The sequence below is a fragment of the Corvus cornix genome, chromosome 1, assembly GCF_000738735.6.
Source record: "Corvus cornix cornix isolate S_Up_H32 chromosome 1, ASM73873v5, whole genome shotgun sequence".
NCBI classification, from domain to species: domain Eukaryota; kingdom Metazoa; phylum Chordata; class Aves; order Passeriformes; family Corvidae; genus Corvus; species Corvus cornix.
Window position 1 is genome coordinate 89,403,852 of NC_046332.1, and position 26,244 is coordinate 89,430,095.

The 26,244-nt window shown below is 39.8% G+C and overlaps 1 long non-coding RNA gene across 2 annotated transcripts in view; it reads left to right on the top strand.

The window, feature by feature from the left end:
• Positions 1–26,244, top strand: part of LOC104686077 — a 172,036-nt gene that overhangs the window by 125,524 nt on the left and 20,268 nt on the right. For both annotated transcript variants that reach the window (XR_751256.4, XR_005601455.1), the window contains 3 exons: positions 21,746–21,840; positions 24,265–24,393; positions 24,882–25,000. This is a non-coding gene — a long non-coding RNA (uncharacterized LOC104686077). The remainder of the gene's footprint in view (positions 1–21,745; positions 21,841–24,264; positions 24,394–24,881; positions 25,001–26,244) is intronic.

Consider the following 26,244-nt stretch of genomic DNA (forward strand, 5'->3'; position numbering starts at 1 on the left):
AGTGGGACCTCTTACCAATACACAAAAAAACATACTTTGCCCAGCTTTTACATACAGCACAATATGACAGATATACTTTTTTCCACAGTGATGCTCATCAACTTTCTCTTTGCTATCCATATCCTGGGTGAGAATGCCTTGGCAGCAAGCTGCCATGATGGGCTGGATTAGCTGTCTTAAACCAGAGCACCTATGGTAAGGCTGTACCTGTCTGCTCAGGATTAACCAGCGGACCTCTCAGAAGCAGCACCAGAGAGAGAGCTACCTAAACCATGGCCAGGGTGGAATTAGTTCTTCACCTAGGTGGAGAGAAAAACATGCATGACATTTCCATTAGCCTAGAAGGCAGAAACATCTGGTTACTTGGTTCAGCTCATCAGCAGGAGAGCCTGTAGTTGATTAGCCCTTCTCTCAGTAGTAGGCGTTACTACAGTCAGTGGGAATTACTAAACATGGTTTCAGGGGACTGACGTTAATTTGGCTTGCCAAAATAATATGCAATTTTTTAAGGAGTTTGTGTTAATTAGTTGTATAATTTGATGTGATGTGATTGGTTTTGCACAAAGAAAAGCAGAACAGGGTTTGCTATTAGAAGCTGCAGCAGGAGAATCAAGAGGTGGCACTTAAACAGTGCACAGTGTGAATTTGCAGTGGTGAAAGGCCTTAGTTCATGATCTAATTATACAATGGGATTCCCTTTCTCAAAAGCTAAAAGCCTTTTAATTTTTTTTTCTTCTTCTAAAATGTTTTATTTTGATTACTGTACTATTAATTCCTTGTACCTACTATTTTACTACAGATTAAGTCACTTTGTATATCCCATTTTGGCCTGTTTTGTATAATATCCCACTTTTACCAGGAAAGAAATATGTAAAACTATAAAAGTTGGCAATTTATAATTTGTATAATTCCTCACTGAATCTCTGCCTGCCTTCTACTCTCTATTCACTAACTCTTTTACAACTATTACTGGCAATTTAGGCTCCTTTGCTACCTATGGAATGGTAATCAGTGGCAGCACTGATGTCAGAATTACAGTTTCTGCCAGGCTAACTGATAACTGTGTAGTCTGGGAACTTAGAAACATACATGAGGTAGTCAACATCCTCTCATTAAAAGCATTTGCTGCCCGATGTCTGTAGAAAAAATTTTAGAACTGCACTGAAAAGTATCTTCTGAGGGCTCTGGCTGAATGAGAGGGTTGTTTAAGATTTTTCCTCAGGATTTGCTGAGTATGGGAGTAGGCAACTGAAGCAATTCTCAGAAATAGTATACCCTTTCACATTTCTCTGTTCTTCTCAACTTTCTTGCCTATTTGGATGGCAGATTCTTTGGGCTGATGGCTGTTTCTTCCTAAGTGCTTGTACAGTGCTCTGCACACTGAGTTGCCAGTCCTTGCAGTGGCCTCCAGGCACAGTTCTCTTAGACATGCCAGTTAATTAACTCACAGCTCTCTCCCCTTATCTGCCACCCCCCATCTAGTATTTTAAAATTTCATGTCACCTCCACTAGCAACAAGAGGCAGTTTATTTATCACTATTTCCACAGGGAAGGAAGTCTGAAATATACAGTATGCCATATAGACATTTTCCAAATTTAGCTACATATTCAGGAGATTTGTCTCCTTAAACTGTTTGTGTTTTTAATGGCGACTGCTTCAGATCACCATTGAAGAGAGACTGTTTCCCTCCATGAACTCTCAGGTACCAAAATTTAGGCAGCATGGATGTACCTCAGGATTTCCATTTCTATCCTTCTGCAAAAAAACCCCATGCTTGAAACCCTGTCTCTGCTGGGGATGGCCAAGAGAAACTTATTTGCATGTTGCTTGAGAGAGTCCTCTGGGGACTGGGATTTCATACAAATCTGCTGGGCAATGGGGAACCTTCTCACACTTTGCTGAAAGTTTGCCTGAACCTTGCATGCTGACGTGCAGACTTCTCAGAGACATTCATAAATCTCAGAGTTGCCTGAAATCTCATACAACTCCAGTTTTCTGTGATACAAGGTTCCCTTATAAATGTTTCACAGAGCTCTCTTCTTCAAATTTAGAAAAAGAGGCACTGCATAGTTTATGGGATGCACTGTTCAACATCTAATCCCTGTGAAAAAGCCCTGTAGTTTAGGTAGGACTTCATATAGTAAAGCAAGTTCACCAAACACAAAAGAGAAAGGAGTTATAATAGACTCTTTGTACCATCAAGGCTTGGGAGATATGAGCTTACTGGTGGGAAGCTTTTAAAAGCCCGAGGTACATAAAGATTGGTGTCAAAGGAAGCATGTGTAGTAGGTATGGAGTGGAGTTGGTATTACATATAAATAAGGGGCAAGTGTATACTAGTGCAAAAGGGCACACTGAGCAGTTCTAGTAAGAGAAAAATGGAGGGGGGGAAAGCCCAAACATTTCACTGGCACAGAGCAGGACTGAGGATGCCTGGAGAGATTCCAGGTAACTTCAATTAGGTGCAGCAGGAGTGCTGGCGTCCATTAGGGTGACTGTCTGTACAAAGCTGAGCTGCCTGTCATGGGATCACCTGAACCCTTTATGGATTACAGACTTTAAATGCTCATCTGCTTGCTATTTATTTTCTATTTGAATATCAGTTATTACTGAAACCAGTTTGTTTACCTTGAGCAGTCAGTAATTTATAGTCACTCCTCAGCTGCTTATAAACACTACCTACAATACTGACTGGTATTAAGCGTTTCTGATATCTCCTCAGTTATCTGCCTCTTCAACTGCCATTGCCTATCTTATGCCTAGATTTCAAGCTCATGGAGAGTGAATTTCTGTACTGCTGAATTCTATATATTAAAGCTTTTTGCAGAATGAGTTTCTGTATTATGTTCTCTATTTTCTCCCCCATCTATCACAGTGGTGTCCGTGACTGAGAATACCAGGAAATACAGTAATGTGAATACTAAGAAAGACTGATAAAAAATAATTAATGCATCGAAAAAACACTAAAAAAAAAAAGTGTTTAATTTTGTCCACTGAGGTCATTTCATATAAAAGGATGTTGTAAGACCAGTGGTTTAATCACTTTGCATAAGCCTCTTAGTTCAGTAAACAGACTTGAAAAATTCATCATTATTATCAGCTCCTGTGCTACATAGGGGTAAATATTTCTTACATCAGAAAGATCTGTCCATCAACCCATTATTAATTTACAAAAATAAAATAAAAACTTCTTTGAGGAAACATATACTTTTAGGTTAGGTAGTCTTCTACAGTCTTATAGAACAAATACAGAAATATTTCTGTTAATGTAGAAAAGTTGTATTTTCACTTATTTAATGAATGGTGGTACCAATTAATGCAAAACCAAGGCAGAATTACTACGCTAGTAACCAGGACAGTGTATATAAATCTATATTAATTGTGAATTAATTATGAGAGCGGTAGATTGATCACCAGAATACAAAGAAAATGTTCAGATTTTGCTTGAATAAAAAAAGAAGAAATGGATATAGAGATAAATCATGAATTTCCTTTCTTATCAAAACTGCTTTATCTTTCTTTCCATCTCTCCTGTCCCCTTCACTTCCCCAAGTGATGTTGACAGGACTCAGGCCAGGAAATTTTCCGACTGTGGTGCATTACAGAAGTAGCCTGAGAACAATTGCTGAATGAATGGATTTTAAATCCATCAGTGGTATCACTACTGAAGGATATACAGAACAGACAGCTTACAGAACAGAGCCTTACTTAGAAAAGCCCTGTAAGGCTGTAATTACTTGGACACCTGTATATACTGAGGTGTTCCCACATGAGTTTTTAAACTCATGAAATGTCAAAACAAAATTTTTATTTGTGTCAGTGTCATTAAAAATTTGCCTGATATGTTCACCCAGAATTTTCCTGGAGGGTCTGAAAAGCTTGGAGCCTGTTGTACTATCATTTTTGTTCCTGTTACTCAGACATATTTTCCCTGTGAAGCCCATTACAGCTCTGGAGTGCCCAGTCCTGTGAAAGGTAAATCAGTCAGAGGTACATAAGTCAAAAGCCTCACAACAGAAGTCACAAGGAAATCTAGAAGAAGGGAATGTACTGACACTACAGAACAGTTGCTGTAAATATGTAGATGCCTTTTCTTTATAACTTGTTATTTTAATATGCTCGTCATCTTTTGAAACAGGGCTGAATTCTCCATTCTTTATCTCACTTCCAGATTTGCTGAATCTAATTTTTCAGTTAATATTTCAATAAGTTTGAATGGATATGATGTATCATTAATAAAAAAGAAAGACACAATTAAAACTTGTTGAAACTTCTTATTCTAAGCTGAATACAGCTGAATACTAGAGGCCAACAACTTAAATTTTAAAAATGGTCCATGTATACCTAAATTTAAAACTACCCATTGTCAAATAAGCCACATATTAGCATTTGAAAATAAGTTACCCTTCACACTGAGCTGAAAATTCCTTTTTTTAACTTTTGAGACACAGATTTTTTCCTACGACTATGTAATATTGCAGCACTTTACCTAAAATATTTCTGCAGTTTTATTCAAGCATTCACTGATGTTTGGATCTTGAAGCAAACTACAGAACGGCATATTGTAACGACTTCTGACTTATGGACTTATCAATGTCACAGGTTAAGGGATTTAATTGAGAATCTGTAAAATGTCAAAACAGAGAAACAGTAGTAGACAATATAATTAGACTGCATCACAAGGTGTTTGCAGAAAGGAGGGAAAAGAGTCCATTCAACTTTAACTTTCATATTCCTGATTTCTAAGTCTCATCTAGGAGAGGCCAAACATAGAACTCATATGGAATTGTGCAGCAAGATCCCCAAATTATACAAGTAATAAACTTTAAAAGCTTTTTTTAATAAAGGTTTAAGAGTAATGAGGCAACAAGGATTCACTGTAAGACAACGTTTCATTATGAAACTCAGTTACACAGCAAAACTATCAGTTTTCCCTTGTTGCCTTCCAAGAAAATGCTGTGACTTTCCAAAAGACATTATGCTCAATTAATTCCTGCTGCCATCGAGGCATGCTAGCTGTGTGCTTCTCCACCAGATGCATTCTACATATAACAAAGATGCAGGCAAATTAGCATAGATACCCACCAGCAGGGATGTTAGTATTAGACTGAGTATAATCACAAACTCTACCTTGAACCTTCCTTCTCTCTGGAGTGGTTACTCCTCACAACCTTCCCTGTATGTGCTCCTGAGCCACTTGTTTACATGCAAAATCAGATGACATTACTAACTTTACCTGCTCTTAAACCCATTTTCTTCCCCTCAAGATTCATTTTTTGCTTTTTTCTCTTTGGCATTTGCAAAATCTACTGCAAAGGAAGGGTAACTAGTCCTCCCTGAGCCTGTGTTCCTCGGTCTAGGTTATCAAGATGCCTAACTAAAAACTGGATCTAGTATCTCCATGCTATGTGCAGTCACTTCTGACTGCAATAAATTTAACTCAAGAACACTTTGGAGGAGAAGGCTGTCTTTTCATTACATGCTTAATATCCATTACAATGGAACCTGGCTTCTAGTTCAGGGCCTGAAGGCATTTCACAATGAAAATAATAGACAATAATGATAATAAAAAGAAAATTGTCATCACAAGGAACTTGATTAGTTGTCTGCATCCTGGGTAAGAGTGCCTACATCTGTATAAAGTTTTACAATTTTTGTTTTGTTTAAATACAGTGCCAGTTAAGACTAATACCGTATTTCCCCTGATTTCCACACAGATAGATTTATGTCTCCGTATTCCAGTGAGTTCCTTTAGTTGTTTGAAATGCATGTCTAAAATTCGTGTATCATTCCAAATTTAAGCTTATGGAATCTTCACAGCAGCAATTGTATCTGGGTAACAGATTGTTTGTTAAATGGAAATGGAAATTATCAACTACATGAATTATTTCTTGTGTTACTCTCGCACCACAGTGCTTTGAGTCATGTGCTGCTAGATACTTACTGTGACATGCAGCACTCTTTTTGATATACCTACATCTCCCAAAGGTATCATCATGAGACTTAGAGGTCTCAGCAGTTTCTCAATAGGTTAGGATTTAAAGCAATGTATAGACATTATTTTCTTCTTTGAACATTACCCCAACAGCATATCCAGCTATATTGTCTTTTTTCTCACCACTCATACAGAGATAAGAAGAACCTACAAGACAAGCAATCAACTTCTGGTAGACAATCCGTTGAAGAATGGATTATTCAATCACTTGGACGTCTGCTCTGGATCAGTAGTATCAATCCTATAGTGACTGCACATGAGCAGGAATAGGTTTTCTTTTGGGTTAATTTGCAGAAAATTTTCTACATGCCATGGTAGCCCAAATTAATGATATAGGCTTTTATTTTAGTATTGTCATTACTAATTTGGTTCAAGTCCTTTTTCAGACCCTATTATGCAGTAAAGATAACTGTTCTAGTAAAAAAACAATTTAAGAAAAATCAATAGGAGAGACTTTTGTGGCAAAATAATTGTCCATACACACATAAACAAAAACATAGCAAGAATGTGGATTAGTACCAATTTAATCACTTTTTCATAAGTCTATAGACAGATCTGTCCTAGCCAAATTAAATTTTAAGAATAATTTTATAAGATTTGTGTTGTATCACTTTTTACAGTAAATAATTCTGTAGGAACTGATTCTCCATTCAGTAACAGTCAGAGATATTGCTTCCACAATTTTATGTAGACTGTTTACTTGGAGTTTCCTAAAATTTTTTTAGAGGTAGCTCATGTTTATGGAGGTTACAGCATTTGGACCATTCTCTATTGCTTGTAACCCAGGGCTTGCTGCTTTCTTGAGGATAAGGCAGAATGTGGTTCAGTTTGGGATGAATATGGTGAGAAAGTACCATCAAAACAAGGAGATCTGTGTTGGGGCCCTCCCCCCGCCATGTGGTCCTGGGAGAGGGGCCCTGGGGGGGAGACACGGAGTTTCCCTGCCCCTGCTCAGCCTCATTCCCCATTGGTTGTTTTGTGTTCCCCTGCGCGGGCAAGGACCCTCGGGTCCCGTGATTGAGCAGTTCCTTGGCAGAGCCCCGGCCATGCGGCTGGAGAAATAAACATCTCTCTGAAATATCTACCAAGAATCGGTCCATAGATATTTCTTTTCCACAGGCCTTGTTGTTTGATATGCGTGTTACAGTATCCGCACTGTAACAAATGGTAGAGAAATGCTGGCAAGCCATTGATCCCTAAGGACAGAAAATTCATGAGTAAAAACCACTCTAGATCTCTCTCTTCTCACCTTGGTTTGGATATTCTCTCTAAATTATGGAGGAACCGTGGAAAAACTCTTGGCTCTCAGAGCCCCATATAGACATTTATCTTAAACTTAAAATGATTCTTGAACAACAATTTGTAAATTTTAGCTTAATTCAAGCTCAAAAAGAACTGAAACACTTCCTGGGATGGTTGTTTAAGAACTTTTTCTACCTTTCTTGGGATTTAATTCTTACCAATAACTTTTGGAATACCATTTGGACACAGTTAATTTTTGAGTCAAAATATATGCCGATGGAAGAATATTTTCATGCATATTATTTAATTACTGAGACTGTTGAGCAATGTCAGCTGTGTCCTGGCGAAGGGAAGCGTGCCTCAGGGACCGTGCTACCCAGGCCATGTGCACCGAGCGCTCTGCGAGCAGCAGCGAGGCAGTTCCCGCGCACGGGAGGAGCAGCGCGAGCCGCAGTGTCGGTGGCGGAGCGAGGCACGGCGGGAGTGGCACAACCCGGTGGTGCCCGCCCGGCCCCGCGCAGCGCGTGGTGGAGCGAGCCCTGTGAACGCCCAACTGAGAGGGGCGGCAGGCAGGTGGGGGCCAGCGGCGATGGCAATGCGGGGCAGCGCAGAGCCCAGACACGCGCCGGAGCAGCGCCACTCGGAGGGCACGGAGCAGCCGCAACACAGGGGCCCAGCCGAGACATTGGAGTCAGCGAGGCAACAGCCATGCGGGACAAGCAGCCACAACAAACACGCAAGCACGTGATAAGAGAAGTTGTAGCAATGAAAATCACAGAAATTGTGAAATGGTACAATGTCAAAAACAACTATGGATTTATAACACGAGATAATACAGGGGAAGATTTATTCATCCATAGAACTTCCATTAAAAGGAATAACCCTAAAAATTACCTGCAAAGTGTAGGAGATGGGGAAGTTGTGCAATTTGATATAGTGCAAGGAAAGAAGGGTTTACAAGCAGCAAATGTTACTGGGCCTGGAGGTATTCCAGTCAAAGGCAGCCGTTATGCACGAAATTATAAACAATATCCATCCCAGAAACTTCCCTACCCGCAACCTACTTTCTCCTTTTACCCTATACCCAATATGAACCCTTTCCTAAGTTTACCCCATCCCCAGTTTATTCCTTATCTGTTTTTCACCCCATGGCTTCCCTATACAATTCCCTTTCCCTACAACTCCTCTGCAATGCTGAGGGGGGGATGAAAAGGGGGACGGAAGAAATTAAACCCTCTCCTGCCTCAGTTTCCCCGCAAAGCATGCCTGGAGAGTCCTGTCTCCCTTCTGTCAGCCTTAAGATGTTCCAGGGAATCTGTTTGGACATTTAAAGATTCAGGAGGGTGGCTTTTTTTGTTTTGAAACTGTCCTTGTTATCTCATGTTTATCCAGTTGTTTTCAAAGTTAAGTTTTTAATCTCTTTTTGTTAAAAATAAATGGGTGAAATGTTGGGGCCCTCCCCCTGCCATGTGGTCCTGGGAGAGGGGCCCTGGGGGGGAGACACGGGGTTTCCCTGGCCCCTGGTCAGCCTCATTCCCCATTGGTTGGTTTGTGTTCCCCTGCACGGGCAAGGACCCTTGGATCCCGTGATTGCCTCAGTTCCTCGGCAGAGCCCCAGCCATGCGGCTGGAGAAATAAACATCTCTCTGAAATATCTACCAAGAATCGGTCCATAGATATTTCTTTTCCACAGGCCTCGTTGTTTGATACGCGTGTTACAGTATCTGCACTGTAACAGATCTGATATTCATAAACCACTGCAAAAGCATTAATTTATCTACTATCACCTTAGTGGAAAATTAAACCTGTCTTTCTTTCTACTTCATTTGTATGTAGCATCTTCAAGGTGCTGATAACAGTCAGCCTGGACTTTTCGTATTATAGACAAGTCTTTCATCAGAAGAGGGAGAATTCTTCACCTTCTCTGAGTTTCCCAGCCTTCATCCCCACCATCCTCCCAAAGACAGTATTTTTTTTTCATTTCCACCTCTTCTCATGTGAACTTGCCCATCTGTTTCCATTTACTACCAGGTTCCCCTCTCCTATCCTCTCCATACAGCTGATGAACCACACAGTACTCTCCTCTTTCTTCTTCTTCCCCCAGCAGTTAGCTCATGGCAGCTCTCTCCCTCCTCTTTCTGAGGACCTGCTTGCCTGAGCAAGAGGGCAGCTCACCCTGGGGTCACTGGCCCTGGGGCTTGTGCAGCATCCTGCCTCTGTCTAGGAGAGATTCCCAACCGACCTTGCAGCTTTGCCAAGTCCCTGTCACTCCCTGCCACCCACAGGCTACTCGGTGGGAACCACAGGACACAGAGGAAACAGCACTGCACGCCAGTGTGTCTGTGCCGGGGCTATCGACAGAGGTGGTGTAAAACTGATACTGCTTCTCTGGAGGACATCCCACTTTGAGGCATTCATCCACACATGTGCCTGCCATGTTTCCAGAACAACTGCTTGATGAGGGCGCTGCTTCTTGCTCCCTCACCCCTTGGTGTGCTGGCTGCTATGCAGGACTTGGCATTCAGACACTGCAAAACCAATGAGGCTACACAGCGATAAAAATGCTAGCAACAAATAATGAATGGGAGACTTCAGAAATAAAGGAAAGAAACAAAATTGCAGCTGACATGATAAGTATTTACAAAATAATAGTAGGGGTCAATCAGAAATTTTCACCCTTGCTCTCCTGTCATTACATGAGGGTAAGGAAATACTGCCTGAAAGAAGAAGCTGATCTTTGGAAACTCATGAAAAGAAAATATTTCCCCTCTCCACTCACAGTATATAATTAGCTCATGGTAATAATTGTCCTTGTGTGTCACTGAGGCCAAGTACTCTGTAAGATACAGTAGTAAAAAATACTTGTAGTTACCTATTTTGTAAGAGGGATACTAATGACAAGCTTCAGGCTTTAGGTCAGTCTCTGTTAAAGACAAGGAGGAGACTTGATACACTGGCTCTTTCAGAGAAATTGAATATTAGACCACAGAGACTTATTGTCTGATTCTGTACGGCAATTTCTACTGTAAAGAGAGCAAGGAGGATGCAGAAGGCTCGAGGATCAAGAGGAAACAAGTAAGGAGTGGGAGAAAAGATCTATTATAATAAAATGAGAATAAAATAACGGTAAAGAAAAAGCTTGAGCTGATGTTTAGGTAAACTCTCTTTTACTTTGTTTCTGTTTAATGTTTCTGTGGGGCTCTCCAGAGGTTTTATTAGAGACTATATATTTACCTTTCTTTTATAGAAACATGCTTTTGAGGATCTTATTATTTGACTTGGAAGCAACCTCCAGTGTTTACCTAGATGATTATCAATATGCAGTAAGTCTGACTTTGATCTCAGTTCCATTTACAGTTATATTGATTTATTACTACGATTAATTAGTCCTAGAAAGGAATGTCCAGCAATTAGAAGTTTGTGAAGACCAGATACCATGTGCTGTTATGGTTAGAGAAAGTACATATTATGAAGCGCAGTACTTGTGCATCAGTTGTAAAAAAAAGAAAATTTTTTAATTTTTAAAAAAACCTGATTGGATAAGTATGACTCAAAGGTATTAAATTAATGGATAAAATGGGAGAGATGGTACAAGGTTGACTGACCATTCTGGACATCAAGTTAAACATTTGCTGGGGTTTGAATACTTTTCTTTGATTTTGATGCTTGTGTCTTTCAAGGTTCCATTACGTCTGCCAGCCATCCTCCAAGAAAGAAAAAACTGATTTAACCCAAAATACTAAGGCAAAGTTAATATTCTATGTATTACTGACCAATCTGAAATTGTAGCTGATGGTAGTTTTGCCTGAAAACCTGAACAAAGTGTCACAAAATGTCACAAAGTGGATCAGTGTAATTGCACAGTATGCATTTGAAGCAGAGCTATTCTGATCCACGTGTTAAAGTTACTCCTTTCCAGTATTTTCTGGACTGTCCTTAGACCAAGGGAACTTGATGCCTTTCAAAAACTGCTCCTTTAACAAAATGCAGGCTGGAAACAGAGTCCCTCCCCAGGAATCAAAAGTATTGACTGTAGGAACAGTATGTCCACTCATCAAAGTAGTGCTCCACTTTTCAGTTTAGCTGGTAGCTCATTGTTGCTTTGAGAAGGGAGTGCCAGTGAAACCTTAAAACATAGAAAACCTAGTCTGAGAGAGAAATATACTATGCACACATCCATCTCATTCAGTTACTTTAGTGTTTCCAAGTTTTGTCAGTGATAATGCAAGACAGCAATTGCAACATAAACAAGAGCAAATGTATCTTTATTTGGGTTACTCAGCTTTCTATCCTACTGTTTTCTCTTTCATATTAGCCCCTATTCCATGCCCCAGGGCTCCTTACCAGCTCCTCATTAAGGCATGCACCTTCTTGTGGCTCCCTATCAGCCTCCTGCACTGCAGCAATTAACCCATTATAGTACCAAGTACATGACTGTTGCAGCTTTTATTCAGATTCATAATGCATTCTCATTGCATGCCAGGTTTTAAAATTAATTTTGAAGGAAACAAGAGATGTGTTGAAACATGTCAGACTTTTCCAAAAATGGATCATGCCATAAATAATGAGGTTTTTCTAAAGAAAGGAAATACAATGGATCTCGCTCCTCTGGTGTCCGTAAATCATATTATCATTGTTGAAGGGGGAGGGGTATTGTTTAAACTGGAGAAAGTGGAGATCAGTTGGAAGAGCTGAGAGGAACTGACCGGAGAAAAGGTGACTGCAGGTTGTACTGAAAACAGACATACTGGGATGGGCAGAGATCAGTAGTCGAGTCCTACACAGGTTGCTCTTATTATCAATTATTTTGTAGGGTCCTATTTTCGTTAATACCCACACTGCAGAAAAGGGAGTATATGCAAGTGAAATTTTCTGCTTACACAAAGCTAGGAAAAAATTCCAATAGTGGCTTGCAGTGCAAGCAGAGAAAAAGGAAGAAAAGGAATGGGATGGGACACCATGAAATCCAGGAGTGAAGCCTCAAGATGGTGCACTTCAGGAGATAAATAATGAAGCAGTGGGCTTAGGCACACATTTTGGGTGGGTAGCATGGCTACAGCATCTGGCTAAAAGAAGTACAGTTGGGTACTTAAAAAATTTGGATTACACTCATTGCTAATAAAAGGTGATCATGAGCCTTAGGTAAGTTGTGCCTGTATAAAAAAAAAAAAGATTGATGAGGGAGAGTGAGAATGGAAGCGGTGGAGTTTTTTCCTAATTTTCATTGCTCTGACAGAGTACAGCCAGGCAGTGCACAACTTGGGTCACCCATTTTATCGCAGCCATGTGCAACACGATTAATTCAAACTGGGACAAGTACCAGGAAGGTGCACTGGTAGGAGGAGGTAGGGCTATCTAATACAGCAAACTAAAAGGGCTTCACTTGTTTACACAAACAAAACAAAGGCTGAAAGGAAACATAACTGTTGTCTATAAATACAGAAGAGCTATTTAAAGGATGATGTTGACATAAGAACAAATGGTTATAAAATGGCCATGAATAAACTCCAACAGGAAATTAGGAGGAAGCACTGGAATGATATCCTGGAGCAGCCCTCCAACAGGAGCAGGGGAAGCAAGAAACTTCACTGGTTACAGCATGAAACTTGAGCACTTCATGAAACCAATTATGGGACGTGCAGCTGACAGCAAAAGCTAAGGTTTGAACTTGATGCAGGAGGTCCTTTTAAATCCTATTTCCTATGTTTCCAGGGGAAGCTGATTTAAATCTTCAGCAAGAGATGTCTTAGATGCTGATAACAGTAATTAATACCTTACACTCCTGTAGTACCCTTCCATCTAAAGACCACAAAGAACATTGAACACACGTGGGAATTACATATCTAAATATCCACCTGTGTTTTTTCTGTTACTTTGCAGCCAGGAAATTGTGATGCCCTGAGCAACTCTTTTGGATCGCTTGCAAAAAATCTGTAAAAATGAAGAATAGACCTAACAGATCTCCTAGTTTTAAGAATAAACCTGTAGTTTTTAAAATTTCATCATGTTTCCAAGGCTTTTTAATTCCAGAAAATCTATGAATTGTATAGAATTGCTGGTACAAAGCTATAAGCCATATGCTGTTTAGCTTAAAATATCAATGAGTGAGTCAGCAACAACAAGAAAATGAAGGTGTTTGTAAATGTTGCATTTAAAAAGCATTTAGAAAAATGAGAGTGGTCCTCCAAAGATGTGCGCATCTTCAAAATCAGAACAATGTAGTATTTCACAGCCATTAAATAACGTGTCATGTAGCTACAAACAAGAATCATATAGCCTGAAAAAATGTTGTTTTCCTCTTGGGGAGTTGGAACAGAACCAGTTCCGTGTGTGTTAATCCCCACTCTGACTTCCACTGGGAAAGGTGCCAGGGGTAGCAAGGGATAGAGAGCAGTCGTTCCCTGGCTCTGCTCCCTGCCCTGAAACCTTTCCCTCCCAAACCTGCAGAACCCCATCTGCACTTGCATGCATTCAAACAGGCACACAGAACAGACTAAACACACTGGTTTGGCTCTTCTCTGAGGACTTAAAATCACTACCCTTCCACTTCTATCACATAGGAATAAGTCCTTAAGTCCATCTGATTTCTTGCCTTCACTACGCTGATCTCTAAAGAGTGAAGCACTGAGTACAGAGATGCATTCAGAGAAAGATCTCATCTACACAATTCCCACCTACCAATGTTCTCCTGCTTCTTACACTGTCATGTCAGATGCCAGGTTTGGTCCCCAAAAAGAGCAGTAAGACCACTGCCCTCTGCTCCTTCAAATTCCTCCACTCTGCATCCTCTGCTGGGGCCTTTACAAGCCCCAGGCAAAGGTGAGCCAGGCAGGCTTCCATGTCTGTGTAGAGCCATACCCCAAAAGAACTGGCTCTGCCCAGAAAAATATATACTCTAAGTCAAAGGAAGCTATGTGTGTAGCTGAGCACAGAATCTGTCAGTAGTGGTGCATAGACCCTGTTAAAAGCAGGCGCTTGAAACAAGATGGAGTGTGTTCCCAGGGTAAACCAGCTCTGAGGATAAGGACTCAATAAACATGGCACAGGAAGCAGTGTTGTGCTGGGTGCAGGGATGGAAGGGGAAGGCACACACAGAGAATTTGTCAAGCATCTGAAAGCATCCATTTCAAGAAAGCCAATTATTTTCTAGGTGACTAAAATTTACATACTCTTATCTGTAATTGGGAAAGATATGACCATGTAGAGGACTGAGAGTTAGACTGCCCCCACCCTTCCCATGCTGCTGGTTCTTCTGGGCCATAATCTCTTCCGTGGATAGAGTACAGAGCCTTGTTTTCCCAAAGCTCAAAACAATGAGGCCATGATCATTGTAATAACATACAAATAATAAAAGTAGTAGGAATTCCTATACATAAAAAATCCAGATTCTGCCCACAAAAGTATATGCTCTCTTTAAGTCAAAGAAAATTGCATGTGTGTAGCTGAGCTCAGAAGCTGGCAAGGAGCCCACTTGTAACTAAGTCATGAATGTGAGGACAGAATAGATCCCATTGTCTCTTGAGAGCTTTTTAATTTTTCTTTGTTTTTCTCTAGGACATGAATTACCTAAACTGAGAACCAGAATTTTTATCCAATATAATGTGTCTCTGAGAGGAAGCTTTTAAATACTTTTCTTTCTTTTTAGATCAGTTACCACTTTAAAGACTGCTGAGAGAAAAATGTATGTCTATTATCTCTTCCTATAGACCTACCCAAAGAAAGTTTAATCTGCTGTGGATGATGCCTAGAGAAGTCTCTGATCAAGATTTGCCATGATTCAATTCATCCAAGAGAAGGGGTAAAGGGTTTCTTCCTTTGAGCTCCCCTACAGCCTTTTCAAGGCCACACTTTTCCACATAGGGACTAGAAGATAGAGTGAAAAAGTAATACTGTCCCTGCCTGGCTCTGTGGGGCATACACCTGCACCCACAGAAGCACGGGTGGGTTCACTGTTACAGTCGGTAGCAAAGAGTCGAGAAGGGCATTTGGGTGCGTTCTGCCAGGAGCATTTATTGCTTCCACACGGCCGAAGGCTGCAGAGGCAAATACGAACACAACCCCAAAGCTCACAGTTTTATCCGGGGGCAGGGAAAAGGCAGGACTGGGGAACGGGGACCAATGGGGAAGCTCTGGGGGGGTGGCGAGGGGTAGAGGCTGACAGCCAACCGGGGAATCCAAACTGGGATAGATTGACATTACAGAACAAGCATTCTGGGAGAAGCCTTTCTGGTCACCCTAACATAAAGTGGTTCTTGCGGTACTAGGGACTTGTCCCACTGAGAACTCTCTGTCCCTTGTAATGTATGTTCACTGGCCACCACAGAAGAGTGTCTTTTCTGATTTTCCTCAGGGTACAGTACAGTTTTACTGATCTTCCCTTGGTTTCTGCCATTGCCCCTGTTTAAGGGCCTTCTAAAGAGCAAAGTGAAATATAAAAATTAATATGGTTTCCAAACACATGATCTTTCAAGCAGTTTTTCTGCCGAGTTTTAGAACTGCAGTGCCAATTTCTTCCTATTCCTCCCTTTTTACTTCCAGAATTTTCTACCTGTCTTCACAGAAGATCTTTGCAAAAGCTCGTAGAGAAGCAACAGGAAGTTTTTTTCCCTACTTCTCTGGACAAAGATGATAGCCTGAAAAGGATATTTAGCCTAAAATCTCTTGTGGCTGCTGTTTCTGACCTGGAACACACTGAGATTACATCTCAGATCAGCATTTTTAGAAAGATCTGTACACATTTTTTATTTGAGAATTTGCCTTGGTTCCAGATAGGGCTCCTAATATCTAAAGAGGAGAAGACTAGAAATCTTGAGGAGTCCCCCTGGCTGAAGCAACCAAACAAACTCAACAGCCAGTCTTCTAGTCCCTATCCTCATTTCCTTCTCTCCCAGCTTCACTGTCCACCCAGGAGGGCTCCATTGAACAGGTAAAACTGTGCCACAGGAAATAATTCCCAATTTGTGCTAACAATCTTTATCTGTCCACTCTCTCACATCTAAAATCCCAATATCAAAAGCAGAGGTGTCTTTGTTTTGATTTCAAAGTAGCTCAGGTAGAGGAGAAGACAAAAACTTGATAAAATGACAAGAAACTTGACAAAAATCCACAGAAATAGAAAGACTGATGGTAAGCTGATAATGTATGACTTAAAGGTATTTTACCAGTATCTAATCATACTGTGGAGAGAAGGAAGCATTGTAAGAGCAGTTGTTTACTTATTATTTTCAACTTCGGCATTCATTTGATACATGTTAGAGGGCTCAAATGCAACCACCTTAGTGTTCAGGTGGTGTATTTCACTGTGAGCTTGTGGGAAGTCTTCGGCTTGAAGACACTGGAATATTTTGCTTTGAAATGGTCTATGGGGGTTTTTTTTGGTTTTTTTTAAGAGTTATAGGATTTAATTGAGTTGGTGGTCTGCTGTCTTTTTCAGTAAGAAGTTACACGTAAGCTGTCTCCTGTTTTCCTCTCTCTTCCTCTCTCTCCTTTTCCCTCACAGATTTTGCTAAGCATGTACATCCATTTCAGAATCTAATCATAGACAACTTAAATCTTTCCAGTGTTACCCACATTAGTAATTGCAAAATAATAAACATGACAAAATTCAGATTAATAGGGCATCCTGCACAACTTGGATGGCGGGGAGAGCCCTCTGGAATTCTAAGAGTAATAGGTCTGTGTTTATTTCTCAACCAACGGCATAATGTGACTGATTTACAAGAGTTTAACTCAAGTGTTAATCTGACAGTGACGAAGAGCTTCTCAGTGGCAGAATCACTTACACTATCATATTAGTTGCCTCCTCTATTAAAGCAGTATGGTCGATAATTGGAATGCTTTTATGTCTAGTGGTTCTGACAAGGCTCTCTTTAGGTCACATATGGGCGGTCTGGCTTGCTGCACAGCTGAACAGTGGCAAATGATTTAAACTGAGAAAGTATTGTTCTCCTCGTATTATGGAGCAAGGGCAGTTCAAGGAAAGTAAGGCTCTGCACCGGCTACCTGCTGGTGTGTAGTAAAATAAGATGGACATGATACTGGGTTGGGAGTACAATTAAATCTATTTTGCACCAATGTGTTGGTGGACAGATGAGTTTCCACATGGCAGAGCTTTATGATCTTTAAGGTAGACTGAACTAATAGATTGGTGTGGAGCGCACTGAAGTTACTAAGGATGAGAAAGCAAGCAGCAGTACATTTGAACTACAGGTTTCTCATATGCTCCACGTCATGCTGAGTTTTTATAGCTCCTGGCTTTCAAAAAGCCTGTTTCAAAGAGGTTTGCGCTAGACTGGGCATGCAGTTTTGCTCTGCAGATATTGTCGCTACCGATTTAGTGGAATGCAATTAGGAAGCCTAAATTAAGTGGTAATGGAGAACCAGCTCTTGAAACTGGGGTTTCCACGGCAACCACTGCTTACAATACAGCCTTCAGTTAGTTTTCCCACTTTATCTGCAAAATGCACAATTGAGCTTTAAAACAGCTTTGTGCTGAAAAGCGCACTGTAAACAACTGTTTGCAATGAGAGTTTTACACTGTCTTTAAATACAACAAGCTATCAAATAAAATTTATTTGTCCACACTAATAAAAAAAATAAAAAATCCACACAGTACAGAAAGCACTAAAGGGTCCAGAAACTTATTATTCATTCTGGAAATGTATATATAATAAAAACTTCAAGATCTTGTGGGTCCTCAATTTGTCTTTTAAGTCTTATCATTATTCCTCAATTTTAAGACACATAATCCCATATCTCTCAGTAGTGAGAAGAACTGAGCATTTTGGTACAAATACTGCATTTATTGCAATAACAACACTATATAGTTATAAAGCGCTTTTTGTCTAATCTGAACTAATAAATGTGCATTTTCATCAGACTTCCTTTAACATCTAGCAATCTTTTACAGATTTTTTTTTTTCCCTTTATGATACAATATTATATCCTTCACAAATGTTCTTATTTTATGACAAAGTAATGCTATGCCATTTCTGAAATGCTTAACATTCTTGATTGCTTTAGGATCATAGCCCAACTTTTGCATCTTTTCAGAGGCAACCACAGGTGACTAAATATGCACAAAATGCAGGAAAATGGAAAGAATGATGTTAAGGTCATAGGTGTAAAATGTTCTGACCACCCTTTTCATGATAACCCCATCAAAATGAATCTGTAAACGGAAATTATGAATTTGCAACCAATCATTTTTCTCTGTTGTACAATCTCAAGTCTTGGACTAGTACTGTCAGGAGATTGGTAAGAGTTGAGAGCTTGGCAGTTTTTAATTTTCTTTTTTTTTCACCCCTTCTTATACTTCTTTGTTTTAATTAAGATAAAAATCTCAGAGAAAACATTGTGCAAACTTCCCTGAGATAATTTCAGAAGAGATATCATGTAATTTTGATTTTTGGCCTATCAGCTGATAAGTACTCTTTTAAGGAAGCATTTTTTGGAAAAGGAGAGAAAATACACCAGGAAAGGATCCCCACAGCACATCAAAACGGACCTAATTTGTGTCTCAGCTGAAGTACAGTAACCCAAGCATCTTGCAGCCTTTCAAGGCTGATGCACTTTGTGTGTGTGTGTTTTAGCAACCATACCGGGTCGACGCAAAGAGAGAAAAAGGGTGTGGGGGTAAAGGTGGAGGGAAGGGAAGAGAAGGGGGAGGTGTGGGTGCCTTTCCTCAGGAGCCTGTTGGTCAGAGGACTGCATCTTGACATCCACAGTCATGTATAAATCTGGATTTGATATAGTCTCCGCAAACTTTGAGCATGCCAGGCAGGGAAGCCTGCCCTTCACAGTACGGGTGCACCTTCAGATTGGGCTCTGACTATTCTGATCTGCTTGAAACAGCCTTTTCAGTACTAACCAAAAACAGAGTGAGGATAGCAAGCCTGATTGCAAAGTTCACATCTCCTCTGCTGTGTGCCGGTGCTAATGGGAGTTTCTCCTGTGATGGGTAGGTCATAAAACACACAGCTGCAGAGACTGTGCAGGGTGAACAAATCAAAGAACTCAGTAATAAAAATGATGTGTGTGCCAATATTATTTAATATTAACTTGTGAAAACTGTTGAAGAAACACATCTTTGTCATATATCAGAATTGGCTCTAAAGCTGAATCAACAGATTAATAGGGTTATTTGTAATGATATTGTCCTCATAAAGGCTTTATTATTTAGGAATCAGAGTTGGAAATTGTAATTTCTTTAATGATTTTTCATCACATAAATTAGCCTGCCTCAACTTCTCCGTCTAGAAGGCAAGAGGAGAGGTTGAGCTGGTCCTCTTCCTCATTCTTACACAAAATCTGCTCATTTGGATGGATCCCAAATTTTAAAGAAACAAGCTCCTGGAAGAAATGCAGAATGCCAGTGCTCACAAGACTTTCACAGGGCATCTCGTTTCAACACCGACTGCCTGCATTTTATCAGAGTACTAAAGGACACATTGAAATTATTTTGTTCTGGCACTGGCATGCGTTGTGATGTGTATGCATTCAATTGCACTTGACAAATCTTTGGGGCAAACAAAATGGTCTAATGTAAGGAAATATCTTAACATATTCCAAAATGACATTTTTAGACCAAACATGTGTTCGATTGATTTGCCTTCTCCAGAGATCACTTTTGAATGCATGCCAGCGATAAGCAGGGGGGGCAGGCTCTCGCTGAAGGCCAGGCGGGTCAGCCGTGCTTCCGCTGGTATTTCCTGCGCTGCAGAGTCCCGTACCTAACTGTACAAATAGCTCCACATGGCATCCTGAGAGCGTGCCAGGGAATTTTATGATCACACGCCAAGTATGGTTGTCAGGTTCCACTCCACTGCTGTGTGTGTATGTGTGTGTTCATATGTGTGTGTGGCTGAAGCTAACTTCAGACTGAGTAATTACCATAATCCAAACAGGGCCTTTACCATCTTATTTGCATTCAGCCAGCAGTGCTGTTTTTATCAGCACCACTACTGAATTGTTGCAAAGTTTTAATTATCTTGACAACTCTCCTTTTTTTTTTTTTCATTCCTTTTTTTTTTCTTTCCCCTCTTGGGTTGTGTTTGGATTTCAGCAGTCATCCCCCTATGGCAGCAATCACATTTCTGCAATGGGAAGTTTTCTCACTTTTTCTTCTAGTAGTTATAAGCAGCCACAAAGGCTGCTTAGAATGGGGCAGAAATGGAGGGAAGTTGTATTTATTAGTTAATGCCTAATATTTTTTTCAGCAAAAGTCACTCCAGATGCCTCTTTTTGAATTGTGCTTGAAGCCCTGGCATAACTTTACACATGTGTAAGCTTGCAGAATTGAAAGAAAACCATTTCCTATGCAGACAGATACCCCCTTGCATAAATGTTTGCCAAAACAGAGCTTTAGTTGTCATGTTTTCAATATTTCCATAATCTTTTGATTTAGGATTAGTATAAAGTGTATCATGTCACTTATATTTGCTCTCTCTCAAACACCGTGCATTTTCAGTATTTGAATGCTGTTAGACAAATTCAACCTTGAAATAAGACACCGTCTCCTAGCAGTAAGGGTAATTAAACATTGGAAGAGCTTACCCAGGGAGGAGGTGGACTCACCATAGCTTGGAGTCTTTAAAATGAGATTAGACATCTTTCTGAAAGACATTGTTTAATCTAGTTTCTTGGGAAAGATTCTAGTGCATATATACAGGGGGTCAGACAAGATGATTACCAAAGTCCCTTTTGACTTCTCAGCCTGTTGATCTAGAAATCTGAGTTCAGATATGGTTTGGTTCACGTTTAAAGATCAATTATAACACCTACATAACAAAAATCAGGTTTTGGGAATATTAAGACTAAATAGGTTTCAAAACTTTGTTGTCCACTCCAGACAATGATGTTCTGCCTGCTGGGTTCTGCACTACATTTTGTTTTCCTTTTATAAGTAGTTACATATTACAAAGGTTAATGCAGAATAAAATAATCCAGTATGAGATTGCTAGGGAAGAATAGAAGGCTTTAAAGCCTAAAGATTCACAAGAAGAACAAATGCAAAAATGATTTCTAGCCTGTTGGCATCTCAGGTACAATAGATGTTTTAAAAATAAGCCAAATTAATGTCTTTTTCTAACCACAGAATATTATAACTGTATTTAGCATCTCACCACTTATGAAGTTTATGCATTAGATTACATATAATTGCCATCAAACAGTGTGGCAGTATTCTGTTCATCTGCAAGATAAACAAACTCTGTCTAACAGTCCTTAGGCATTTCTTTTGCTGCAGTTTGGCCTTATGAACACCTTATCCTTGTTTTCCCTTTAAAAGGAAAAAAATTAAAGGTAAAAACCATTAGGGATTTCTCTTTAAATCCAGCAATCTATGCATACTACTAAGAATCAATGCTCTGTAAGCTGTCTGGTGTTCTGCAATAAATTCAAGCTTTTATAGACTTTTTCTGGGCCAGGTAGCTGTTAATGCCATAGAAATTGATTATTTGTGGTGTTCTTATCACTGCTTAAAATATCTAATTGCTTTTTCTCCACAGATTTGGATTTGGCTTGCTTGATGCTGGACGATTAATGAAGGAAGCCCTAACTGGACAAATGTTGGTCCCCTGAGACAATGTGTTGTTGATAACAGGTCTGATTTGAGCAAGTCTAGTCAAATTCAATTTTAATAGTATTTAAAGGCACACACAGGACACATATAGCTGAGCTTTCAGCTGGTTTGTCTGATTTTTACATCTGTTGTGTTACCAAAGCTTATTCCCATTAAGTATTAAACTTTGCAAGGCAGTAAAGACACATACCTGTCAGCTGCAGAAACACAAATTTTGCCTCAGTATAGCAGGTTTTGTTCAAAATTTGCCTTTATTCTTTCACACTTATGCAGATTGGAATATGTAATTCACCACTGCATGACTGTTCCTGTGGAGGAATTATTGCACTCTGATTATTTTGAACCCTAAAAATTATTGATTGAGGTAAAGAAGAGACAAGAAGGTATTGCAATCAGTTCTCAATCTAGTGAGGGCAACCTTTTTAAAGGCAGCTAATCCTTAGCCTAAAATCGGTATGCAGTTGCTACCGCTGCTACAGGACTTTTCACATCAGTGTGCCATGTGAAGTTAAGTACAAAATGTTTTCCACTGCACTACCAAATCAAGATAACCACCAAACATCAAGGCACTATCTTATTAGATTGCTGTGTTGAGTGTGAAATTCAGCTCACAGCTCAGTCACTGCTCCAGCTGAGGAGGAAAAGGTCTCACATGCCACCAGAATACTGGACTTCAGGGTGTCTCCCTTCTCATGAAGTTGAAGCAATGACATCTAAAGTCAGTAGGGTCTAGAGTACTTTCCTCCTTCCAGGACTTCCTGTTTTCTAGAGAGAGGTAAACCAAGGGAAGTGGAACTTGCATCTGTGCACCGTGCACCCCTTGTAACCAGTCTCGCTTTCTCTGTCCCCAAAGAGGGTTATCGAAAGAAACCCTAATGGCCAGCTCCCTGCAGGTCTAGGTATGGCACTGCACATTGTTTTAAGCACCATTTTGCAGAAGCGACTGTGTTTTCTTCTGTGGTGTTTGTTGTCTTTTGTATTCTCTGGAGGGAAAGGCAGAAATTTCAGAGGGGGAAGAAAAATGGATGGACATGGAAAGTATTGAACACAAGGTTCATGCTCCAGCTCCAGCACTTATCTGTAATCATAGTCCTTTTCAGCAAAGTGGCCCCTAGCCAGTTTGGGACCTGGGGTCCTCTCCTCTGGCTGATGCTAACAATATTTGATTCAAATAAATCAATAACCCTGTTCGTGTCTTTTGCAGCATTATCATAGTCACAGCAGTGATGCCGTAAACTAATGTTTTACCTAACAGCCTAATAACGGTTTAGGCAGTGTTTCATGTATGAGGATACCCCAGGTCTGTCTCCTGACAGAAGAGTCAGGCTTGTCACTGTCACCTTGAAGAGACCACCTTAGACACAATGCTCTGAATCAGGGTGTTCCCCCTCTGTGAAGGCATGCCATACTTTTGGAAACAATTTAAGATTTATTCGTCAGGAAAAAATGAGAAACATAAGATAATTTTTTTCATGTTGTGCAGGTACAGAGCAGTTACCTACTATGAGCTCATCCCACAAGCCGTGGCGTGGTTTTGTTTATCCATTCCAGCCAGATTAATATTAAGATAGACTGGGTGCAAACAGCTGGTTTTGTGCACCTATGTGTCAGTGACTTCTGCATGCTTTTCAATCATTTCTATAGAAAAGACAGCAATGCACTAGAAATGTGTAGTCTTGTGAGGTGGTTGCCTCCCGAAGATGTTTCACTGTTCAATCCTGCAGTAATTCTCCAGCATAGCAATGGCTGAGAGTTACACCCCTGAGGGACAGGACTACTCTCCCTTTTCTCTGGATCAATGTTATATGTAAAAGGCACAGCAAGGAAGTCTGTTTCTCAATATTGTACCTACTTGAGGCTCCTGAAGGTGTGATTAATTAGGAGTGATTAATTAAACCATGAGTCATGACCTCCTTTTTTTCCTGTCACATTACTTATGAACAAGAGGGCCGTCAGTGTAGTTAAATAGTATAAGACAGTAAATTTAGAGGAAATAAAAAGAAATCAGTTGTGCTGCATGTGGTCAACCTATGGGATTTTCTGCTACAGGTGACCATCTGATAAATAGGGTTCCTTGACTAAAAGGAATAGTTGTTAATACTATTACCATAACAGGTGGAACCATTGCTGTATTTCTGGGACTTCTGGGTGTACTGGGAAGGCAGAAGTGAGTCCTGCTTGACTAATAAAGTAAGAGCAAATGCTCCATGTGCTGGGAAGTCAGGCAGGAATGCTCCATGGACAGCAGCACTGCACTATTAGCTTGATCTATGACTTGCCATTTCATGGTTTGCTTGGTTGTTTATTTGTCTGTCTTTTTAATTCCTCTGGAAAATACTGTACTGGCTCTCTCTGTTGACTGAATGACCAGGCTTGGGCAGAAGATACAGCATTCTTCTTCTCTGACCTTTATATCAAAATTGATTAACAATAATTCTTTTGCAGAAAAGGATTGACAATAAGATGTGGATGTTCATCTTTAATGAACTCTAGTCATCAAGTGGAAACCCGCTAACTTTGAGGATGCAATTGAGCACCTTCTCAGCAATAGCCGAATACTTACTCCTCAAAATGGTAAAGTAATGCTCTATTCATAGATAATATGAAGAACTACCTGTTGTTCTAGTTGGATTTTTTGTGTCTTTCATATAATTACTTGGGACCTGTCTCATTAGTGGCAAAAGCAGGAATTGCTGGCTAGTATTTATGCAGTTAGAAATTGTATAAATAAGATTTAGAGGCTGTGTAATCCTGTAAAATATTCAGAATTTTGTTTATGTATTTTAATCTATAACAAGTCCACTCATAACCTAATTGGTTTTTTTGTTATCATGTTTGGCATTTTAGAGAAGAGTTCACTGGAAGGTGTCTGTTTTATATTATTGTCACTTTCTAATACAAGCCTCTTATTTAAAAGACTCTTTGTTTTCAATTATGAAAATACTTTCCTGATCTCATTAAGCCAAAAAAAGATGAAGTGCTATTTTTCCTTTTTATTTGTGACAATACAAATTAAACACACCTATGGCAAAGCAATTACTGTGTTTATTCTTTTTATACAGAGCAAGCCTGTTAACTGTGGATGTGAAGAGATGAAGCAAGCAAAACAAGAAAACGTGTGAAGAGCTTTGCTGCCATATCATCACTGTATCAGATAGTTTTAGGATCGATGAGTGAATAGGTATGTAAGAGAGACTGTTATTCTACAGAGAAGGGTTATTTCAAAGAAGCAAAGGGGGAAAAAATTAAAAGGCACATCAGTACATTGTCACTATACTAGAGAAAGAACTTCATTTGTCTTCTTTTAATTTTGGGTCTTTACAGTGGAACAGTACTACAGAGAAATCTAGATAACAATGTCTTTGATCTTATCGAGTGTTGCCACAGTTTTGTTGTTTTCTTGTTGGAGTTACTCATGTAAGAGAAACCACCCTGCTGTATAAGTTAAAAGCTCAAATTCTGTCCTTCATTTTTTGCACTTTACATTATAAGACACTTTGTTTACTGTAGAGGTAATAGATATCGTCACCTTTGTTTAACCATAAAGCGTTGATTTTCAAATTACTTGAAGTTTTAATTATTATTATTATAACTTGATACTGCTACAATGACATTTCACATGCAGAAGTTATATCAGTGTAAATCACTTGGGGCAACAGGCAGAAATTAAAAGTTTTTTCTCTGAATATTCATAGTACACTGGAAATTGGTAGGTCAGGACTTCTCACAGATAAGACCATCCATTGCTGTGTTTCCCTCCGTGGACATACATGCTACATTCCCTTCCTCCCTTATATACCAGAGCAACAAAAACGTGAGAATCCCTCACTAGCAGGGATTCAGTGGTCTTCTTTGCCAGGCACTAGTTTTGGTGGTTTTGGTGCTGTACAAGACTGCTACCTTGCAGAAGGTATGGGGGATGTCTGGATTGCCAGCATCAAGTGCTTACTTTAAATGCCAGAGGTGGAGGAGTTCTGCAAAGAGCTGAAAAAATACAGGTAGATTAATTTGCACTTCACAGGAGTTTCTGTTAGAATAGAGACAGAAAGGGACTGAGTGAAGCAGGAAGAGAAGCAAACAGAGGCAAAGTAATGGCAAAAATTAAACATTAAATATTTCCTTTAACTGCAGTCAGAGATGGGGATTATATTTCACCAAACGACCAAATCCTCCACCATAGGTCAGGACTAAGGCTTACTCCATTTTTTTATTTCAATACTTTCAATAGAAGGGACCCAGTCAGTTATTCTCTGTGTGCTAAATAGTGTACTAGCAACACTAAGAGACCAAGCAGATGGTTTTGTTGTATTGTCTGAGTGGTGTAATATTTTACTGTAAATATAAATAGGATACTCACGTTATTCAAGTTCCCAATGTACTTTACTATAAACCAAGTAATTTTGACAGAAAAATGTTGACCAACCC